General features: G+C 40.3%; 2 long non-coding RNA genes across 2 annotated transcripts; one reads left to right on the forward strand and one right to left on the reverse strand.

Annotated features, from left to right (window-relative positions):
* Window positions 1–2130: 2130 nt before the first annotated feature.
* LOC138954561 (uncharacterized) lies at window positions 2131–4396 on the forward strand. The gene is made up of 3 exons (XR_011451891.1): window positions 2131–2314; window positions 2783–3049; window positions 3777–4396. It is a non-coding gene; the product is annotated as an uncharacterized lncRNA (long non-coding RNA).
* A 94-nt stretch (window positions 4397–4490) lies between these two features.
* Window positions 4491–6749, reverse strand: LOC138954562 (uncharacterized). The gene is made up of 3 exons (XR_011451892.1): window positions 6407–6749; window positions 5869–6065; window positions 4491–5381 (listed from the first exon to the last, which is right to left on the reverse strand). It is a non-coding gene; the product is annotated as an uncharacterized lncRNA (long non-coding RNA).
* Between the last annotated feature and the right edge of the window lie 1257 nt (window positions 6750–8006).

Here is an 8006-nt window from a genome sequence, read left to right on the forward strand (position 1 = left end):
AGTTCCGCGGCAATAGCGGGTTGCGGCAATAACGGGTTGCGGCAATAGCGGGTTGCGGCAATAACGGGTTGCGGCAATAGCGGGTTGCGGCAATAACGGGCCGCGGCAATAACGGGCCGCGGCAATAGCGGGTGCCTCCCGGGACGATAACCCACAAACACTTTTTCGCAGAACTCAGGCTGTGCTTGTCGATGGCCAGAGATCAGCCCCAGCCCCCCTTGTTTTCGGTGTCCCTCAAGGCTCTGTACTTGGCCCCGTCCTCTTCATTATGTATACCAAACCCTTGTCTGCCCTCATTCAAAATCATTCCGTTTCAAACCAGTCTTTTGCTGATGATACCCAGTTGTATAAGCCTAGTTCCCCCGCTGAGACACATGCCGCCATCCAGACCATTCAGACCTGTATCTTAGATGTTAAGTCATGGATGGTAGAAAATAAGTTAAAACTAAATGATGATAAGACAGAGGCACTTCTGTGCATGAAAAAGTCCACTAAGTTCCCAAATTCTCAACCTTCGTCTGTCCAAGTAGGCAATACCGACATCTCTTTCTCTTCTTCAGCTAGAAACCTCGGCTTCACCATCTCCTCAGACATGACACTCAACAAGCACATCTCCAACATCTGTAGGTCCGCATACTTTGAACTCCGCAAGATCGCAACCATCCGCCATACTCTGTCCGTTCAAACTACAAACACTCTAGTCTGCTCTCTTGTTCTTTCTAAACTTGACTACTGTAACTCTCTTCTCTCTGGCTGTCCACTCTACCTCCTGCACAAACTACAGAAAGTTCAAAATTCTGCAGCACGACTGATCCTCAAAGCACGAAAAAAAGATCATGTCACACCACTTCGCCGCACACTCCACTGGTTACCCATCCAAGCCCGCATTGAATACAAACTGTCCACTCTCTGCTTTCACTTCTTCTCTGCCTCGTCTCCTGCTTATTTCTCTGAACTTCTCACTGTATACACTCCTGCTAGACAACTCCGCTCCTCTTCTGATAGCCGCACCCTAGTCATCCCACACACAAAATCAAAAGCATATGGACAACGCACTTTTGCATTTTGCGCATCTACTCAATGGAACTCTCTCCCCTCTCACATTCGCCACTCTCAGTCAGTACAGTCATTCAAGCGAGCACTCAAAACTCACCTCTTCCTGAAACACAACTCCTAAAGTCGCAACATTTTGCCATCCTGTTCTGTAACGGTTCCATCTCTATTCAGCTTGTTATTTTTGTCTTTTGTTTTAAATTATTATAAATATAATTTTTCACTGCAGTAGTCCTTTAACTTTAACCCTTAGCTGTAGGCTAGATATGCACAAGTCATGTCGGTGCCACATAATGCTGACACACATGTTCCTGTGCATAGTTTATGGATAACGTGTAGTTGGGAAGTTAAGAGTAGAAATAATTAGTATTTAGTGTAGGAGGAGGGTTGGGGGTGGGTAGGGAGGGGGTGGGTATGGTTTACTTTGAGCAGGTCGGTTTCAGTTTTAATAAACAATTTTAGAGAATTGTGTATCTTATATTTGAGTCTTTCGTGTTTTAGACATTGATGCATTTAATAGTTTTAACGAGTTGCCTTTTGTTTTATCATTCTGGTGTTTATCTAGATGTGCTGTGTATCTTATAAGAAGTTCTTAAAAGTTCGAAGTTATTTTAGCATATAGGTTTTTTTATGGTCTTAACAGTTAAACATGTATTACGTTATCATTAAGATTCATGCTTTGTTAGCACTAAGCAGTTGTTTTAATCAGTCTGGTTTTCTCTTGTTTTCATCTTATGAACATTCTAAATGTTAGACTAACTTATTGTCTTGTACAGAATAACAACTGTGTGAATGGTGCTATACTGAATGAAAGAGTGTGACATGAAGTTCTTGTACATCATTGTAAAGAGTGTGAATGACGTTTTAGTTTAGATGTCAAGCGCTTAGAGCAAGCCTTTTTAACGAAAGTTTTTGATTTAGCGCTATATAAATGTTCTTATTATTATTATTATTATTATTATTTTCTTCGCAAGTTCCACGTCTTCTTTATGTACAGTGTTTGACAAACATACACAGAATTAACGTGCAACACATGTCGCCAGGAGAATACACCACTAAACAGTTCCGCGGCCATTGCGACTGCGTAGCATTTTTTCGAGTAAACAACGCGTCGTGCTAGCTTCTCAGCAACTTGAAACATGTGCGATTTGAGCGAGATTTCCATCCAGAAGGTGCGACTGTGGAGCTTTGAAGCATCGGAAACCTTGTCGTGTGTACGGAAAAAGTGTGTGGAAGGTGCACACGAGGAACTTGTAGCTAGGTAAGTTTTATTTCTTTCGTTATTTACTCTTTGCAATGATGCGATGTGTTGTTCATTCCCAAGACCGGTTTTCCGCCCTGTAACAGTGTAAGTTGTAACACTAACAGTACCCTAGTAAGTGCTCTCTCTTCAGATACGCTTAACTTTTCAGTTGATTAAAGTCAAAAACTTGAATAAGTGCCGTTGATCTGTCCACGGAATCTAACTTACTATGAAGTATAACTATATTCCGATTCGTGATGCATACAATGTTGCGATAGTGTATGCTAAAGTTTTCCATTTTCAATCTGACGTGTGGGTAAGATAAGAAACAACAAACATGCATACTAAGTTGCCACTGCTAAGCTTACCTCAGGCTGAGTCAGTATTTTGTAAGTTTACATACAAAATGGTGATGAGGGGGAAAAAAAGAATGCCTTCCACAGGTGCGCAAAACTGTGATTTGATCTCAAGGCCTTTTTGTTTTAGAGCTTTTCCTGCTTTGGAACTTGGGAGATGGGATTCCTGTCGACCGTGAAGCAGACAATGCAGAGAGGGTGCTTCTTCGGGAGTACAAGCAGAAGTTGTATGTGAAAGGGTGCTTTATCCTGATCCATTCACCATCACAACTGGATTGAAAGGCAGGAAGATGGGCGATTCCTGTGGCCAAGCGTCTTCATCACCGGCTGCCTGTGAGTGTGAGCTCGACCTCATGCATCGCCTCGTCAACGAGTTTTAAGGAGGAAAGGCTTACAGGTAGGAAACCTCTCTACTTTTTTTAAATAAATCATATTTGCACTTTACTTTTGAAAAAGAGAATGGTTCAAGTTGCAAGATGGTTGTGCGGCCTAACAACATTTTGGTTTCAGTGAACAGGGAATGTGTCAAAATCTGAAAAACCAGCATACTAGTATTTAATACACACTAAAATTATGCCTGTCGCTGTCATATACATATAATTAAAACAAAAGTGCAGTGATACTGATCGTGATACAGTTAATCAGCAATGACTGAACAGACTTTCTAAATTCAGGGATGATCAAATCATCTGACTAATGGCCAGGGGCGAGTACAAAAAATCCGCTGTGCTAGTTAAAACCGCTTGGCAACTCGCCTGTTTGCTTAGTGAAAATTCTTGTCAAATGCAACACTTCTGGTTGTATACTCTAGTTTCAAAACGTTATATAAACAATGCAGTTATAGCAACTGTGGTTTGTACCCGGCAAGCAATTCTTTTTGGTGGACTGGACTTTCTTGAAATGACTCACCTGTCTGGCAAGTTAAGATTTTGAGATCTGGCCATCCCTGCAACTGTCTTAATTTTGCAATGCTCTTCATGCAAGTTGCACTCAAATTTGTGAGCAATTTGTTATGTACAACTTGGTAAATTGTCCTAAATGATGCTTTACTAAAGTTTAGTAAAAGTTGTTGTCTCCTTTCTCTTTCTCATATTGATTATTTTCTTTTTTTTCCCTTTTGGCAGTGTTTTGACCATGTGCAACAGGCTGCAAGTCATTTTGGAGGAGGAAGCCCCTGATTGCATCTTTGTCAAAACCAGAAAGAGACTTCTACGTGTCTCCAAGAGTCGGCCATCACAACCTCCTGTTCCCAAAGTAATTCCACAAAGTAAACAATCCTGACGACTCTAATTTCAACAATTTGTCAACTCATGTATAAGCTTTGCCAGATCCAGGCATTAAGCTCTACTCTTTACACATGTAATGGGCAGAGCAACATAGTTGAACAGCTGCTTCGTTTCTGTAAGTTTTCAGCCTGAAAGGTAGTAGGGTGGGTCGCATCTAAAATATAAATGTTTGTCTTGTCAAACCTATGTAAATTTTCCTACAATTTAAGACTCCCTCTTTTTTTGTACTGGATTTTTTTTTATCAGATTATTGTTTGTAGTTCTGAAAAGGAAGGTTCCTGTGTACACCATTATAGATATGACTTTTACTGTACTACATGTGTGTTTTTGGTATATAAATATATAAAACTAGATATCTTTCTTCCCAATATGTTCATTGCCAAGTGGATGAAGTCATCAGATTTGATCTGCTGCTAGTGATAACGTTTATCAACATAAGTAAAGTTTTTTGAGCTGACTGTATTGTGTGCATTTTGTTTGCAAGTGCTGATATGTTTGACTTTGTGCTGTAATGCTTTGTCTTGTCTCTCATTCTCCATTTCAAAGTACGAGAACTCAGATTTTGTTCTGACACACTCATTGCATCATACAAACATCAATAAAGACACACACAAAAAGTGAGCCAAACAAACATTTTTCCTCAGAACATGTTATGGTATGCACAGGGGAAATGAAATGGAGAGAAGACTGTAAACCAGTCTGTAAACCAGTAAATTTTTTAAGGTTGCTCTTGGTCACTCTGGTGACATGTACTTTATTCTACCTATATTAGCGAAACCGATAGGCTAGATCCTCAAGGTCTAATCCTCGTCTCTGTTGCATAAACAACATCTCATCTATACTATAACGTTTAGGGTCAATACTCATTGGTTGATCGCTAAAAATTCTTGTCTTTTTAGAATTGTTGACTTTTTCCTGCCATCTTCTTGTTACAAAGGGCCTAGGGTGACACTAAAAACATGAATTAATTGGAAGAGACTGGTCGTGGCTATACCAGTCCAATATGATATGTTCTGCGAGAAATAAGATTTCTGAATAAACATGGATTTTTCCTGTCAGCGTTCTTTTTCTTAGCCATGTTTGTAATCTGTAGTTTGAACACACTCACTTGTCTCTTCAGTCTATTGTTCTCCTTAGTCAGCTTACTCATTGCAATAAGATTGCGCATAACGGGTGTGCATTAAGTTGGCAGATCTGCTTATACAAAAAAACTATCAACAAATAAGCAAAAACAAGAGCACCCAGAAATGTTTCTGTTGCGAATTGGTCTTGTTCAGGGCCAGAGTCACACTTTTCTGGCAATCAACTAGGTGCACCATTCCTCTCCCTTGATGATCCTTGGGCCTGGCACGCCTCAAACTGGAATTCCAGATCTCGCATTGCCCATTTTCTTCTGCCTAGCGGGTGCTCTGGTCGGGGTATGTCTATCAGCACTCTTGCTGTCTGAAACATTGCCAAACAGGGTTCATTTTGTCAGTATTTATGGTAGTATTACATCTTCATGCAGGGTTCTCCGCATATGTTGTCCGTTTGGGTTCAATGCCCCCAACTTCAACTTATAAAGGTGGTCATTTGGACCCACTGTAGTCATTTTTAGTGTAAAACAGAACTCCCTCTGTGAATTCCCCGGTACACTTGTTTTTGTTCCTTTGGCTTCTATGGAGAGCTCTCCTAATGTTGATCAAATCGCACTCTAGAAACAAACCACCCACATAAAACTTAGCTTGGCTTCCCACATTCATTCTTGTTCAGATTTCAGAACACACGAACAGACGAAAAGTCAATTAAATCACTCAAGCTGTAAGGCATAGACACATCATAGTGATACTAGGAACAGCATGTGTGAACAAATACATTCAACACCTTCCCATCTTCTTTACTGCGTACACACACAAAATATAACAAGAAAGTTATTTAAAAAAAAACTTACTATGTGTTGAAATCCAGGGTATCCCAAGTCGGCAGTTGGTGTGCCATCAAGAAAGTGTTGAGAACAAACCCTTGCATCTTTAGCAGGTGAAAAAGCTTGTGCCTTCCGTCTGCTGTTGTGTCTACACGGCTGATGAGTCGAATCCACTTTAATCTCGTTGTGCTGGTTTCTTCTTGTGTGTTGGATGCGGATGCAAGCTGTTGAAAACAGACAGATCCATATCAGATTTAACAATTTATGGCTCTACAAAGCAATGTTTTATTGCTTTTTAATCACAGCCATGCTCTAACAACATGAAGTAAAACAAAAAACCAAGAAACGTAAACACACTGACACAGAAAGTTAGCCACATTTTTTGACCTCATGCACGGCAGATTCAAACAAGTATTTCATGCAGTGCCGACAAAACTGTATTAATGCAGGTCTAGCTAAACGGTTTTGTAATCATGCTATGGAATTTGCAGAAAAAAACAATAAATCGCATGAAAGTCAGGCAATAAAATAAGATGATCAAGAACTGTTACAGTGTTGCGCTTACCTGAACGGTGGTTGGCATGAACACCAGTGTCACCACAGACTCGTGTAGAACCTGGTGAATTTTGCAAAGTTTAGCTTTCCATTTTGAAGACGGTAGCTTCCGTTGTCACAATCGATCATCGGGCAGTGACATGCCATTCAGTTAAAATCGATAATCGCTGAATTTACATCGACAAAACAACAAAATGAACACAAGTGTCTGACTCGTCAGTCGCAGGACATACGCAAAGCTGTGTTGCAGACGATTTGTTTCCTCGAAAAAATGACACAGCCAATGAGAGGCGTCTGTGCGGTCACGTGATTTTCCTTCTTTGTTCCATGTAAACGTCGGAACTGTTTAGTGGTGTATTCTGATCTATGGAGAGAGAAGGGGAGGTAAGCCACAGTTACTCGGTACACATGTACCAAAGCTTGTTTTCTGACAGGAGAGTTGGAAATGTGCGTTACAAGACGTTGAGAGATAGTGATCAGCTGATTGAAGCCCCCTACAATGACCAGCACGTCCTACAGTTCTCTTCTAGTTCGGCACACGAGATGAATGATTCGGGGAGAATGAGGCCAGTGACCGTGACGGCCAGACTTTAGTGTTGTGTGCAGAAGACAGAACTGCTGTGTGGTGTGCAAAGGTAGCTGACGACATCAAATCATCATCAATTCAACCGTCGCCATGTGATATTATTTGCGAGCCGGGTGAAAAAGAGAGGTGTGTGCAAAAACGGATGAACGGGTAAATTGTCAGTAAAGTGACATTTTAAGTCTTTAATTAACTCTTAAGAGAATCTGACCGGTTTCATAATTGTCTGCATAGTTGTCTTCCTTCGTCTGATCGGAAGAATCGGCTTTTGTTTCGAAATCACTGTGTCAGATTTTTCGGGGGAACGAAACTAGGTTGTATTGATGCGTTCGAGTTCAGTGACAGTGTCAGTCGCGAGTTCGGACAGCGTGTGACATTCCTACGTGCCTTGGCTTGAGAAGAATTTGGTTTACAGCTCTTTCCTTTGAGTTTGAAAGGTTTGTTTTCAAAATATACATGTATGTATGTATCTTATTGGCTATACTGTTGAACTTGAATTGATAAAAAATCAGGGAAAAAAAATCTGTATTCATTAACTTACAGTGCTGCTGAAACTGAAAGTGAACAATAGTATGTTTCTGAATAATAGCTTTTACAGCAAGTAGATCCGTGTTGTTTTAGAATCAGTTTAAATGTCCAACCATCACAATTTATGAACATGTACATGTGGAGAGAGATCGAGAGATGTTTGTGTTTGTGCACATGCTTTCAAGAGAAATTAACTCAGAAACCTTATTTTCAGTCAGGGCTGATGTCCCGATGATGATATTGTAATATATATATAATACATTGAATGCCAATTTATTAAACCAATTGAGGCCAGCAATACAATTTGAAAAAGGTATTTATATTATCAGTGGGCAGAGGAGGCGAATGATTGATACTCGATGATCAAATCTGATATTAGAAGCAGCATTGGTGAATGGCAAAGCAAACTGTCGATCTTTGAGCAAAATTGCTTCTTTTCTTTTTAGTTCTTTCTCGATCTCCTTTTGCACACAGTACTATTCACTTTACACACAGATTT

The sequence above is a fragment of the Littorina saxatilis genome, unplaced genomic scaffold, assembly GCF_037325665.1.
Source record: "Littorina saxatilis isolate snail1 unplaced genomic scaffold, US_GU_Lsax_2.0 scaffold_1305, whole genome shotgun sequence".
Lineage (NCBI taxonomy): Eukaryota > Metazoa > Mollusca > Gastropoda > Littorinimorpha > Littorinidae > Littorina > Littorina saxatilis.